This window comes from Mya arenaria, chromosome 4, assembly GCF_026914265.1.
Source record: "Mya arenaria isolate MELC-2E11 chromosome 4, ASM2691426v1".
Classification (NCBI taxonomy): domain Eukaryota; kingdom Metazoa; phylum Mollusca; class Bivalvia; order Myida; family Myidae; genus Mya; species Mya arenaria.
The window spans coordinates 62,990,370-63,004,704 of NC_069125.1; the positions used below are offsets into that span (position 1 = coordinate 62,990,370).

Below are 14,335 nucleotides of genomic sequence, written 5' to 3' on the forward strand. Positions count from 1 at the left end.
ATCATTGTGTACATATTTGTGAACACCGGTGTCATGCTTGTTTCGCATCCACATTCACTTAAATGTATACAAACACAAGTTTCCATCAGAAATGAATAAAAAAAATCATTGATATTCAGTCTCTGCCTGATTTCGAGTACGAATTGAATGTCGTAAATTTTAAGGTTTAAATTTTTCGTAAATGCTGAAAAATTAAATAACATTTCTCTTATTACAGTCTTATATTTAGTTTATTAAATAAACGGAAAATAAAAACACACAACAGGCACCTTAAATATGCCCCGCATTTAAATTGTCGGAAACTGCTTCTCATCACAAGCTAATCAGAACAATGTAAGTATCCTCTTTGCGCCCCTATTAGATACACTATATGTGACGTCACACATGTAAGAAATATATCGACAATAGCAGCTTGAGCTGTAGTTATATAAAATGTGAACAATTTTAGTAGATATTTAAACACGTATAAATAATTCAATAAAAACGTTTAAAAACTGTCGGAAACTGCTTCTCAACCAGTAACGGAAATTTTCGGGTATCTCCGTGGTACCATCTCCGTGCAATTATGCAGTATGGCGTTCATCTCTTACGGAAAGAGAATGGTAACTTGGTAAGTGTTTAAAATACATATTCAACGTTTTTTTTCGTTTATTTTTATGACTTTTGTACAGTAGTATAAATCGTCCACCCTTTGGATGAAAAGCAAATGATTTATCCGGAGTTTGTTCATCCGAAACTAAATCACTAGTATCAACATCCGGTGTAATTTTTGCTTGTATTTTGGAGAAACTCGATTGATTTCTAGCAAACTTGGTTTACCACTACATCGTCGCTTATTATTATTTGGTATGTTCCAATCTAAAAAGGGATTTGCTCCCTTAACATCTCAGATTTTAATAAATAAAAGACGAAATGATACAAATGCCTTACATTTTGTTTGTCAATGTCATGTCATTTGTCATTCTCATCACCTTTGCATAGCAGAACAGAACGAACACTATCACCAATTCGTATTGTGGCTTTTTGCATGTGTCTTAAATTTTCATATTTGATAATAAATGCAACAATAAAATATTTCCCTTATTCTGCCACAGTTATGCACCAGTCAATTGTAACCATGGCCCCCAGGCAGGTCTTGTTTATACCAGGGATAGCAGGGGAAATGGGCCATGTTTTTACGTTCCAGGTGGACCGGCAGTGCTGAGTGAATGCAGTGTTATTGTTTTTGCGCTGAAAACAGGGAATGGGCCTAACCTAGGATGCCCCCAGGGGCATTTGACGGGGATCTGGTCATTTCGTAACCTTACCATTTCGTAACTGCTGAATCTTGGTTATTTTGTAACCATTTTGTTAGTCAATTCGTAACCATCAATAAATCAATTGCTCATATGGTAACCACCATTAACAAGGTGATAAATAGTACACTTAGCACCTCGTTAAGTGTATTGTTCGAACCTGGATGTATATGGCACAGCAACCAAGACACCAATTGGGAGACATTACTCAAATTCTCACTAGTAACAAGCCAATAATTTATGTTACTCAATAGTTATTAGATATATATCATGGTAAATTAGAAATGATTTGTTATACTACCAAAATATGTTAATTATTTTCTTACATTTTGCTTACTTATAAACAATAATTTAAGACTGATCGCGATGTATTTTTGAGTAAAATTACGTTTACATAAATGATCATTCTTGACCTATTTCATTGACTATATTTGTTTGAATTGTTTAAAACGAAAAAAAATTTGTTCTGTTCTTTTCTCAATTGATCCATATTCTGCATACTTTATATCCGAAACCGACAAAAAACAGCCTAAAATTATTAGTTATGGTACAGTGGAAACTCACTAAACCGGATCTCCACAAAACCGGAATCCTCGGGATACTGGAATTTTATCAGAGTCCCGGTTTTCCCCTTCTATTTTCAATGTAAAAAAATCCCTACAAAACCTGAACCCCGGAATTCCGGATACCGGACAAAAAATCGAGAAAATTTGTTAGTTGTCAACGTAATTTTACCTTACAAAACCAGACGTTTTGTTCAAACATGTCAAAATAATTCTGTGTATTAGGAATTCGCGAATCACGTGTCATTTTGTTTTGACAGCCGGTACGTCGTTAAATATTACACCTGTGATGTTGTGTTAACACGATAGTCGATAATGATGATTGCGCTGTGGATTGACTGTCGCGCGATAATCAAACGATAATCAAACTTGTGAAAAGAAAATTGATTAAAACATTTATTTGTTTGTTGCAGAAAATAAAGAACTAGAAACGGTTTTTTAGTGATCATTTTGAAGTGTTGTTTTTATCTAAAGACTTCTATGATTGAATCAAATTAGAGCGGTGCTTTAATTAAACTATCAAACATACTAAACAAGCATTAAATTACGAGAGTTGTTTTATTTCAAGACTTGGAAAAAAGATGGTTATAAAAACGCAGAAATGTTTAATTATGCTTATCACTTTTGCAAGTGCTTTAATCATGTCTCAACCACCGTCTAAACGTCGGAGAATTGAACTGGATAACTTAACAAGTGAAGTAAACTGTACTGAGCTTTTGAACAAACCTACATACTTATAAATCAAAATTGATATTTTAGGGTCTACACTGAATAAACCCAAAATGTTAGTTTTGATTTGCTAAATTCGAACAGTATTTAGTCTATCCACACAAAATTTACAGGATCATCAGATAACAAATTTTCTAAAAATTCTCTGTTTGCCAAATAGGGAAGACAGGTTAAAGTGGGGTTAAAAGGTTGCTATCTGTGACCAAAAAAATACTGTTCAAAATTGTGAGTATTCATTTATCTTTCATTCAGTAAAGAGCATGCAATGGCATAGTGGTTGGATTAGATAATCTGACAGCGGTGCTGGACGTCAGGAGTTCAAATATTGTTGTGAGTTCAATGTACCAAAAGAATACCTTTGGAATACACAATTATCTATAAAAATGGCAGAGCAAATTGCCCATATTGTAGTAATGTCTTAGATCCAGCTTGGATAACTTGGACACAGTAAGCGGTTCACACCAAGGGAAATTCTCAGATTAAACAGCGCTTAAATCACACAATGTAAACAACTGCGCCACAGATCTATCTTATCTGTATGTTTAGAGTTTTTAAAATTTAGCAGTTAAATATAGATTAGCATACTGGTAGGTCTGGTTGGTCTGTTGCTTTAGATGCTAAGTAAACATAATGTCAGTGATTTCATCACTATTTCTATTAAAATATCAGTTTTCTTCTTCAGAGCTTCTCACATTTGCACCATTTTTTACCATTTGAATCATAAAAAGATAACAAACAAACACGGATGGAACATTTGAAAATACAATTCAGTTGGTTTCTATTTTCATGCTCATTTTTGCTTAAAATTATTCTGCTTGAATGTGATTTATGTTGCTTAATAAATTTGAACTTAACTCTTTGTGAATATTTAAGGAATGTAAGGGGTCAGATTTCTGATTGCTCATTATTTCTGGAACACTAAATACTTTATTTGATTGTGTACACTGCACTTTCTTGTTAAGCATTCATCCAAATCATTTGGGTAAATATTGGCAGAAAAACTGCTTTTAGATTTATACTGGTCATCAAAACCGGCATTGACAAAACGTAAGATGTGTTTAATTAATGTGCGGGAAAGAGGTTTAAAGGTGTCCGCCCACAACGAAATGCTTGCGGGTCACAGTACCCCTTCAAGTAGTTCTTGAAAAAAAATGATTCTCTCAGGTAGCGTTTGATTATGTGTACATTGTATCCTTGTATATATTCTCAAGTGTACACATGATTTATATAAGGTTTGTACAATTTTAGTTTTATTTAAATTTTAAAATTTTGACATTTTTTTTAAGATTTGCCTGCCCCTGTCTAAACACTTAAATTCTTGGTCTTTGGAGTATTGTCTGCAACTTCAAAACACACTTTTTGGAACAGGACACATTTTTCTGATATTTTATCCAGTTTGACTGCAATATAAGTTGTATTTATCAATCAAGTAAAAAATGACATTTATTTTTCCATAATTACCTGGTAGTTATTTGTTAATTTGTTTTAATTCATGGATAGGTTTATTGCAAGTGTCATGGAAAGCTGGAACTTTTCAGTACACAACATGCAAACAGAGAATGAACTGTGTGTGCCGGCTTTGTGAACAAAAACGCAAGGCGGCTATGGTAAGTTGCGTCAAGATATATCCTTGGGACCCCCCCCCCCCCCCCCGGACACGCAATACAATTCGTGTTTCGCTGATCTGTTGGCTGGGATCAGATCATCCATTTGGGAATTTAGATATGTTACCCCAGCCAACAGGCTGCATGTTTAATTTAACTCAATACTAAGCTTTGTTTTAGTGCGAACATCAACATGTTTATATAATTGCAGTTGCTGCTTGGGACATTAAAGTTAAGTCAGCAACCGTCTACCAGACTGCAAGATTCATCTCTTCCAAAGGATGTCGTACCTTTCCAGGTGGGTGTGCATTGATTGATTGATTGATTGATTGTGAGTTTGTGTAAATGAATAACTGTGAAACCATAACCAAATGTTGGGCTGTAAAGGTGTGTATGTGCATGCTTCACATATTCTCCATCCTTTTGGCATACTGGACCGTCATCAGACACTCTGCCATGAATGTTAGAGAGTTTAAAGCTATTTCTTATTTTCCTGTGTAACTATATTGATGTTAGATTAAATTTACGCCGCCGTGTTACTGAGTAACAATTTGAAATTGGGCCAAAATCATCAAGCTAGAGCTTTGCATAATCTTTTTCAAACTTCTGCGAGATTTCTGCCCTTGACAATATTTGCTCGCAGCCCCCCTTAAAGTTGCACTTCGTTCAGTATTTGGAAGCTTACGGATACACTTTTTTTGTTAATTTTAGATCTTAATGTGGCTACTTCTAAGTAAATAGATGCTCAAAGTAACTAGATGCTCTGGGTGTTCACTGGGTGACAAAGGCTACACAGTATTGGTTGTTTCTTTTTTCTGAAAAGATGTTTCTAGTGAATTGCCCAGTTGCAGTGGTTTTGACGCCACAGAACCAGCATAGCTCCATGACAGATATATATGTTTTCGTCATTGATGTCAGTACTGCTGTATTGGAGGCCTCACAATTTCTGTGTGGAAATGTCATCTGATACACTCATAACGGCGTATTTCTAGCATAGCTTTCATAAGTGCATGGCCATTCTCTGTCATTTTCAGATACACTGTGTTTTGTGTGGATAAGAAATGCAGAGTGGTACCACCAATCACCTAAGCCACCATTCCCCTAACAGACAATAGGCTCAAGGGGACAGTTCCTGCAATTTACAGAAAAGCTCTCAATTGTAGCCCTACGAACTTAAGGTAAGCGATAAATCTGGACTTCAAGATATCTCTGTACTCACTGTAAGTTTATACTTCATTTGAACAAAACATAGGGCCGAATTCAGAACAATCACTCTCACTCACACTCAATGAGTTAATCCTCTGTAATCACATAACGGTCGAGATATTTTCGAGTGAAAGGTATATCCGTATTCACAGGTGTGAGTGAGACTCAAGTGTTTTGCGTGAGTGGGACATTTGTGAGTGCTCGGCTAGGCCACATGAACCGCCCTCGAGGATTGGTTGTGAATAGGAATTGAATGAGTGTATGTGAAAAAAGTACATGGCAAGTAGAAAAGATGAAATATATCAAATATTTGGAACAAATAAGGGACATGCTCGTTCCCAGACAATATTTAAGAGACCGGGATAATCCATTGAAGTACATGTTCATTCAATAACGTGGCCATCTATAAACAAAACAAATTCAAAAAAATGCGCCTATCATATATTTGTTTTGTCTCACAATGATCTTGAACCCCCAGCAATGTTGATGTTTGCAATTCATCAATGGCTGCAAAGACAGGCAGCTAAAGGTACGTGAAGTTAGCATCATAGCGGCATGAAGTTAGCGGCCTAGCGGCGTGAGGTTGACGGACTAGCGGCCTAAATTTGTTATCTATTTCAAGGTACAATGGTTTAAATGGAAAATAAGATAAATCAATGTTTTTAGTCGTACATTAGCGGCCTTAAATTGTTTTCTACTTCAGCGCATTTTTATATGAGTTTTCTTCTAAAACAATGCTAAAATAATTGTTTTCCTATGCAAAATACATCACGCTTGAGCGGTCTTGCGGCGTGAACTTGGCGGCCTGGTGGCCTAGCGGCCTAAAAATCCCCAAAACTCATCCAGCAGCCCATGAAAAGGGGGAAATGCTGATATTCGCTAAAGGATGTTGATTTATGAAAAGGACATTTAATTTATCATTGTTTTAGAAAAGAACGCATATAAAATGCTTTGGAATAGGAAACAATTTTAGGCCGCTAGTCACATGAGGCGGCTAGGCCGCCAGGCCGCTAACTTGACGCCGCTAGGCCATTTCATAGCGTGGTAAGGGAATTGATATGTATTTTCCAGCCTACATTCAGCTGGATTATTATTACTATTATTACTATTATTATTATTATTATTATTATTATCATTTTCATCATCATCATCAGCAGCAGCAGCACCACCAACACCAGCAGCAGCACCACCAACACCACCATATCATCATCAACATCATCATTATTATTATTATTATCGTCATCTTCATCCATTTTCCCCTACATTTCTTGAGTTGTTTTTCACTCCGAGGTGTTATTTCCCCATAAGAAGTAGATTCATTCGCTAATTCTATCCATCTGCTATTTTTTCATCTTGCATATATTATTTTCAAACGCCCAAGACCGCTTTATGTAGAATACAAAAGCAAGATTATATATGAATACATATTTAAATTACGTGATACAATGGAAAACGGCTACATATTTAAAACAGCAACAACAATGACAACAAAAAACATGCATTTAAACGTATTTTGCAACAGTTATTTACAACCCAAAACGTTTATTTTTATTAACCAATTGTTTTAAAATGAAAATATCAGTTTTAGAATAACACTTATTATCATTTGTTTGTTGCCATAACTAACAATAAGGTACTCAAATCTCAAATAAACATATGTTTACAATGTATAATGTAAACATCACCATAGTCAAACAGATAATTCGATATGATCATGTAAACATACGTGTATAATTATATACTGTATTGCTCACTTGATGAAGTGGAGTGTTAGCGAGGCATGTGAATACGAACAGATCACTTGAGTGTCACTCCCCATATTCCACTCAAGTGATCATTTGAGTGTCCCTTACGGGAATGTGGTTGGAGTGTGAGTGAGAGTGGATGTTCTGAATTCGGCCCTTACAATTTCACCATCAAAATCCAGGTTTAGATCCCAGACCGAACTTTGTCTCCTTCATTAAACTTAATTTCAGATGTTCTATAAGCCACATACATGTTCACTACTTATGACGGATAAGAACTTTCGCAAATTGATTATAAATGCGTTTTCCCAGATTTACACCCTCCTCTTGCAGATACTGCCGATGGTGAAGCTTGGATGCACCGGGCCGGTTTTCCAGCCGTGTGGAATCTCCAGCTGAACTGGGGCTGGGAATTATATAAGACTCCTTAGCAGCATGGTGAGCTTTTGCGTATTTATTTCCAGGCTCATATACCCGGCCAGACTTCTGCGTTTAAGCTTTCCTGTCGTCATTTTTTTAAATAACGTATCTCAAGTCTTTCAATGAAATCACCACTGTGACACCTTTGGAGACTAGATTTAAATTAAGGAACCATTATGTGTAGAAAGCCTTTTGGGTGATTTAAAATCACATTAATAAACAGGATTCTCATGGTTCATGGTTTATAATTGGTCTTGTGGACCTTTCATTCTTTACTTTGGTAACAGCCGCTTAAGTATGTAAGAAGGGGGGGGGGGTACAGATGTGATAGTAAACAGTGTTTAATAAGGTATATTTGTTTTTATTTTATCACCAGTTTGAAGGTAATGATTTTGTTAAATCAGGGTTAAGTAACAAGTTTAACACAAACACTGTAACATGTTCTTTATTTCAAATAAATCTATAAATTATCTCTGGAGAATTTAGTCTGATCTCCATTTCTCAGAAAATGTAGCTGTCTAAGTGCCTATTCCATCAATGAGTATCACTGTCTTTAAATTGCTGTTGCGGTACAGTTTAAATAGCAAAAGTTTTATGGCCCTGCTTGTTTGCAACTCCTCATTCATTTTTGTACAGCGAGAAAAGTAAGGGAATTCTAGAGATTTACTAGAATTATGGATTGTTTTTCATGAGTTACACAGTACATAAGGAGGAATAAGTGTGTACACAACTCCTCATTTTATTCCTGTTTATTATTTATATATGTAACATAGATGTGTACAAGACTTAGAAACATGACATAAAAGAGCTCACTTTGATAAATTTTCTCAAAAAAAGATATCTTTACTGTTAAAGTAAGAACTTTTACTGCATATTAAGTAATGTCTTCTGCTCATCTTTATGACATCATTACATGGAATGGAAACTTCCCAAGATACATTTCCACATGGCGCAGCTCATTTATATATATTGCTGATGGATTGTTTAGAAAGGGACAGTTTTAATTGGACAAAATGTTTTAATCGCCATTTTACAGAGTGCCAGCCAGTCATTGCTGTTCTTGCATTGCTGAGGAGGACAGTCCTGCCAACATAACAGTTTGTTCAATAACCGGTAAAAAACTGGTCTCACTTTACATTTTCAACCACTGCCAGATAATATAATCTTATATAATGATAACTCCTTCTTCACAACTGGTGTTAAATATACAATGATTAAACAAACAATAAAATGAAAATTATGCTCTTTAAACTCAGAACCATTATTGACTGTCAGATGCTACTGGTAAATGAACTGGTCTTGATGTCCTTTTCTTGAGATAATAACCATTTGCATATTACCCCGGTACTACTATTGTACATTCAATAGAAAATCGTCCTGTTTGTATTGTTAAATGGCTTTATAATGTTCCCCACTTCCTGATTCTTGAAAATTACGTGAACAAATGACAATCCTACTACCATTTAAAGTTTGATTAAATTTCGTACAAATGTGTTTGTTTTAATTTGCCTTCTGCTTAAAGTAAGGGTATATATACTGGGCAAGAAGTGCTGAATTTCATCGTGAATGACAGTGATTATCCATAGTTTGAATTTGGTTCGGACATGTTTGACGGGAATTCAAAGACATTTTTTTGTCATCATTTTCGCATACATTGGTTCATTCTAAGATAAAAAATATAACCTTTTTCAAAATGTTTAATCTGTGAGAGTGCAGCTTTAATAGACCTGTGAAACTAAACTCTCAATCAAACTTTGGTAAAAGATCAAATGCGGGGCTCCGTGTGTGGCATAGACTGTGTTAATTTTTATTTAATATGATGAAGAGCTAGTTAAGTTATCTTTGTTAAAAGTCTTTATTTGAAGCAAAATATGTTTCAATACCCTGTATGAATTTTCTTCACTGGATATTGATTTATAAAAAACATTGCTCCAGGGTGCGGAGCTATTTTTTGCTATATGTCTATATGGAAAAATCTTCTCCTCAGAAGTCAACTTTGTTCCCCAATGTGCAAGGCACAATCGGTGAAAATAATTTCAATAAAAGTCACTGATTATTATTATTGTTATTATTATTAATAAACTTTTACTATTTCAGGAGACAAACAGAAACACAGAGGTGCTATACATTCTGATGGAAAAACAAAAGCATCTCCCATCATTTTGGCGTGGCTCAGATCAAGAGGAGAATTTTAAGAAAGGTAATAACTGAGCGACTAAGAACATGCAAGTTGCACTGGTTAGAGTGTAAGACCCATCTCCCTTCATAAGAATTGATAATCATCACTGTATTAAATCAAGAAATTGAAACGTAAGTGTCTTGTCTTTTGCAGTGTTTTTGAAATATAATATAATTTAAAAAAAAAACTAAATTATTATTTAATATGATTGTGAATGTGTGATGTTTTCTTCTGATCATTCACTCTCAAAAACCAGATACTAAAAACATATTTGTAGATTTTTTTGTTTTACTTGTAAATATAGTTTTAAGGTTGTATTTTAGGCAAAGCCTTTTATTCTGCTCAATACAAACTTAAATATTGTAAGAGTTATGGCCCTTTGTAATTTTTTAAACAAATACATTTTTTTATGTTTTTGTAAGCCCATTATTAAGGGACTTTTAATATTTTCACCAGCTGCATTATAAAGTCAGACCAAAAGTGTTCAGTATGTGTCCAAACAATAACTAAGTTAGAATCCTTTCTCAAATCAAGTGAGTGATATAGGGCCATCTCTGTGTTTGTCTGACTAAAAAACAATAATCAATCTTTGAGTTAAATTGACAAATATTGTTGTAGAATGTTTTGTGAAAACATACAATTGGATTACTTTTGTGTCAATAGGATTAAGGTTTCTGCACATAAAAATTATTTAGAATTGCATTTGGGTCCGTCGGTTCACGTTCAATATTACTTGCAGTATAAGTAGAAGCAGTGACTTAAAATTAATTACCAAACAGTTTCTGCTCAATTGCTTTGAGTTAACATACGAGTTATGGAACTTGGAATACTAGTTCTTGGTGGCATAAATGAAAGACCTTGTTTTGTCACATTGACTTGTTATCAAGCACTAACTTCCTCTAAATTCTCTTCAGGTGATGGTTGGGCACACACAAGAAGACATAGATCACAGGTGTCTAGCCATATGAGTAGATAGGAGTGTCACACTCTGCCAAACTTACTTCAGATAGGAGTGTCACACTCTGCCAAACTTACTTCATCAGACGAGCAGAAAGCTTCTCAAGATCCCGCACTGCGCACTAAGACATAGTCTTTGACTACAACAAGGTGATGAAAGTACAGAGGTCCAATTGAAATCAATTCTGTGCTGCTGTCATTTCTTCATTCTGGAAGTCGATGGACATGATTTATTATGGCATCAAGTGTGTAGTTTGCCGACTATCAGCAGTCTTGTTCACCAGCTGTGCAACTTGAGCTGGTAGCTTTATTGCTTGAAGCCACTGCATAAGAGGGGGAAGGTGCAGGCTCATCAAAAAGTCTCAAAAGTTGAAACTAGGAAAAGAAGTTTATCAAGAGTGTGAATCTATTTTGAAAACAATCGTTACAATGATTTGGTTTCCTTTGAAACTTCATACATACTATGAATTGAGATGCTTAAATAAAAAACCGCTATTCAAATATCAGGAAACTGCCTTTTTCATACTAAAGGGTAAATGATGTCGCCATTTCCTGTATGTATTTAAATAAGGGAATTTTTCTCAACTGAATGAGATTAAATTGTACAGCGTTATATGAGCTTAATATGTTTTCTCATTCTTTAAAATTGGTGAAAAATTGTCAGAAGATAATTAGACCAGTATCCATTACTGCAATCATACAATCAAATATACAGGGACAAGCCCACTGGGCATATAATATAATTAAACCCTGTTTAGGGGCACGAGGCAAACAGAGTTACTTTCAAACGTTAAAGCTGCACTCTCACACTTTGGATGTTTTGACAACTTTTTTCATTTTATGTCTTGGATTGGAACCATCCAATTTTTGCGAAAAATTAAATCCCAGATTTTTCTATTTAAGTTAAAACATTGATATTTTTTATGCACTTTTCTTAAACCGTTAGTAACATTAATTTTCGAACGGAAATATGAAATCTGCGATCTGATCTTTTGTCAGCAATCTTTTATCATTGGTTTGCAGATAATTACGCAAAAACTTGCTCATTCGAAGACAAAAAAAATTGTGGAAACGGTATATCTGTGAGAGTGCAGCTCTAAATGTTTAATTTCTTGATTTTACTACTGTATTAGAAATTACAGGGATTGGGGTATATTTTTAGTGTTTTTATTGCTTGTTTTTGATTCATACAGTCATACTTTATTCTTCAGGGCACAACTTACAAATAAACAAAACTGGAAAATGGTCATATCAAAAGGTCAAAGATAATGCAAGTTGAACAATCATATTGTTCATGGCTTGTATTTTTGGTATATTTTGTTGCATATGCTATAGAAAAGTTGAAAGTTAAAAATAAATTCATAGTTGAAATGATGGCTTTGAATGATATTGTCAGATGAGAAACGGCACTATTAAGAATTAGGTATAATGGTACTTTATTTATTTTAATCAATTTTAGATATTATGAAAATTATTATCTTATTTAGTACATGAGACCTTTTAAACAGTTATTGACAATATAACAATGTGTATATGAAGCTTTAGATCAAAACTGAAAGCTGCACTCTTACAGATGGTCAGTTTAGACACAAAATTGTCTCAAAATCGGCTGATTTGGTTATCATTCTTTTAATTCAGTCATATTAGATAATTCACAATAGAACCAATCAAAAATGTTTGGTAAAACTGCCGAAAAAGTAATTTACATTAAATTGTTTGTAATGCTTTTAGTCATTGTTCGTAATGCTTTTAGTCATAAAACATCATTTTTTTAACATAAATATGATGAACTGCAATCTGATCTTTTTTCAGCAGTCTTATATCACTTAAAATTGGTTCTAGACATTTCTGCAAAAAATACTCCATTTATTGACAAACAATAAAAGAGTACCGGTAGTCAAAACGATCAATCGGTGAGATTGCAGCTTTAAATACACCTTTTAAGACCGCCGTAAAATTCCAATGGTTTGCCTAAATCTTTAAAGCTAGCATACTGTTTAATTGACAACCATACTTATTGTTTAAAATATGTCATGATATCTTTGTACAATGTGTTTATATAATTCATTAAAGAAGTCAAAACAAATTTGTTTACCTTGTAATTTGTTATCTGTTATTTAAATGACTCGGACAAAAATGGGAACGTCAGTGCTAGTTCTTTTTCTATTAACATCCCATGAAGTTTCTATTGGTGTAGCAGCAAGGAGGTGTTACAATAATTATGCATCATTTAAACCAAATTATACATTCATATGCACATCATACAGGCGTGTAGCCGCCTATACGTGAATACGCGGCTGAATCCACATGATTCTGACAAAAAAAATCAACCAAAGTTGCAGTATGCGAACTTGACTACATGAATCTAAAACTGGTTATTTTCCAGTACTAAATAATGCACTAGATTGCACCATGGTTTTCAAAATTTTCTGAGGGGGCACGCCCCTGAACCCCCCAGCACATGAATTCACATGAATAGAGGGGTAGCTACACCCCTGACATAATTGAAACCACAGTGTGGCTAAACAACACTTGTATGTTTATCATACGCAGTGATCTCCCATGGAAATGCAATCGTCAAAGAATCTGAAGGGGCTGTTTATATGGACTAGATTTGAAATACACCAAGTGTTTAAAAAAGTTGATTTCAGTCACGAAGAGAATCAACCATACCCCACACTTGTTGGAGTAAGATGAAATGTCCACTTTCCACGAGAAAGAAAGTACATTGAAAATGGTCATTTGATTCAATTGACTTTATCTTTTTATAAATATGTTGCAATACATAAAATACGTTATTTGTTATAATTGTTTACCCATGTTGAATTTTATTTGGCAAATTTATAAGAGATTTAAATATTAAGAAACTCAGCCGCTAAAGAGCATATGATTATGACATACTTTTTTTAAATCTTTCAAACATGAGTTTTTGAGTGAATATAAGCGAAGCGTTAAATGTTTTGAAAATGCATCTTTTACTTGGATTTTATAGATTGTTATTACGAAATAAAGTATGGCGAATCAAACGAAGTGTTAAAGCCAAGCTATTGATGGCTGAAACCCTTCAATAAATGTTGATATGTGCTAAAATATAGTCTTTGAAGTCCAAAATTTTGACATGCGTTACTAACCCGATTCAACAAAAGGCTGTTGCACAATCAGTTGATTGACATAATCACGTGATAAACCAATAACTTCCATTAAGGTTAAAATATTCAACACCTTAGTATGAGTCCCTGTGGGCGAGTGGATAAGCGATCCGTTTTTTATTCTATGTGTTATCTGCACCCCCATGTGCTTGCTCCCAACTTTAACAAGATTAATTTTTAATACTTTAATCGGTTTTTTAAAAATGCAATTGAAGTATAAAAGAAAATCAACCTGGTTACTATTATTTCTGCAATTTCAGTACCAAGGAGTAAAATAAATATACATGTAAGTGTTTTTAGATGCATTACGAGGAAAAATATGTTTGGTGCCAAAACATGAGAGAGTCTCTTTAAACGGAAAAGTTTTGGCAGTTACTCAGTCAGTCAGATGATGATAAATATAATGCATAGCATCATCGCTCTGGAGTACGAGAACGTTGTATACAGAGTATGTTTTTACTGAACATGCGTCTGTTTATTTTGATGCC

At 34.3% G+C, this 14,335-nt stretch overlaps 1 long non-coding RNA gene across 2 annotated transcripts; it reads left to right on the top strand.

Moving 5' to 3' along the window:
• The first annotated feature begins 375 nt into the window (after positions 1 to 375).
• Positions 376 to 12,784, top strand: LOC128229863 (uncharacterized). 2 transcript variants are annotated; one of them, XR_008260141.1, is made up of 7 exons: positions 376 to 610; positions 4,403 to 4,489; positions 5,226 to 5,369; positions 7,476 to 7,580; positions 8,599 to 8,675; positions 9,660 to 9,762; positions 10,656 to 12,784. It is a non-coding gene; the product is annotated as an uncharacterized LOC128229863 (long non-coding RNA). The 2 variants fall into 2 exon arrangements; XR_008260140.1 differs by having other exon boundaries at positions 377 to 846.
• Positions 12,785 to 14,335: the final 1,551 nt, after the last annotated feature.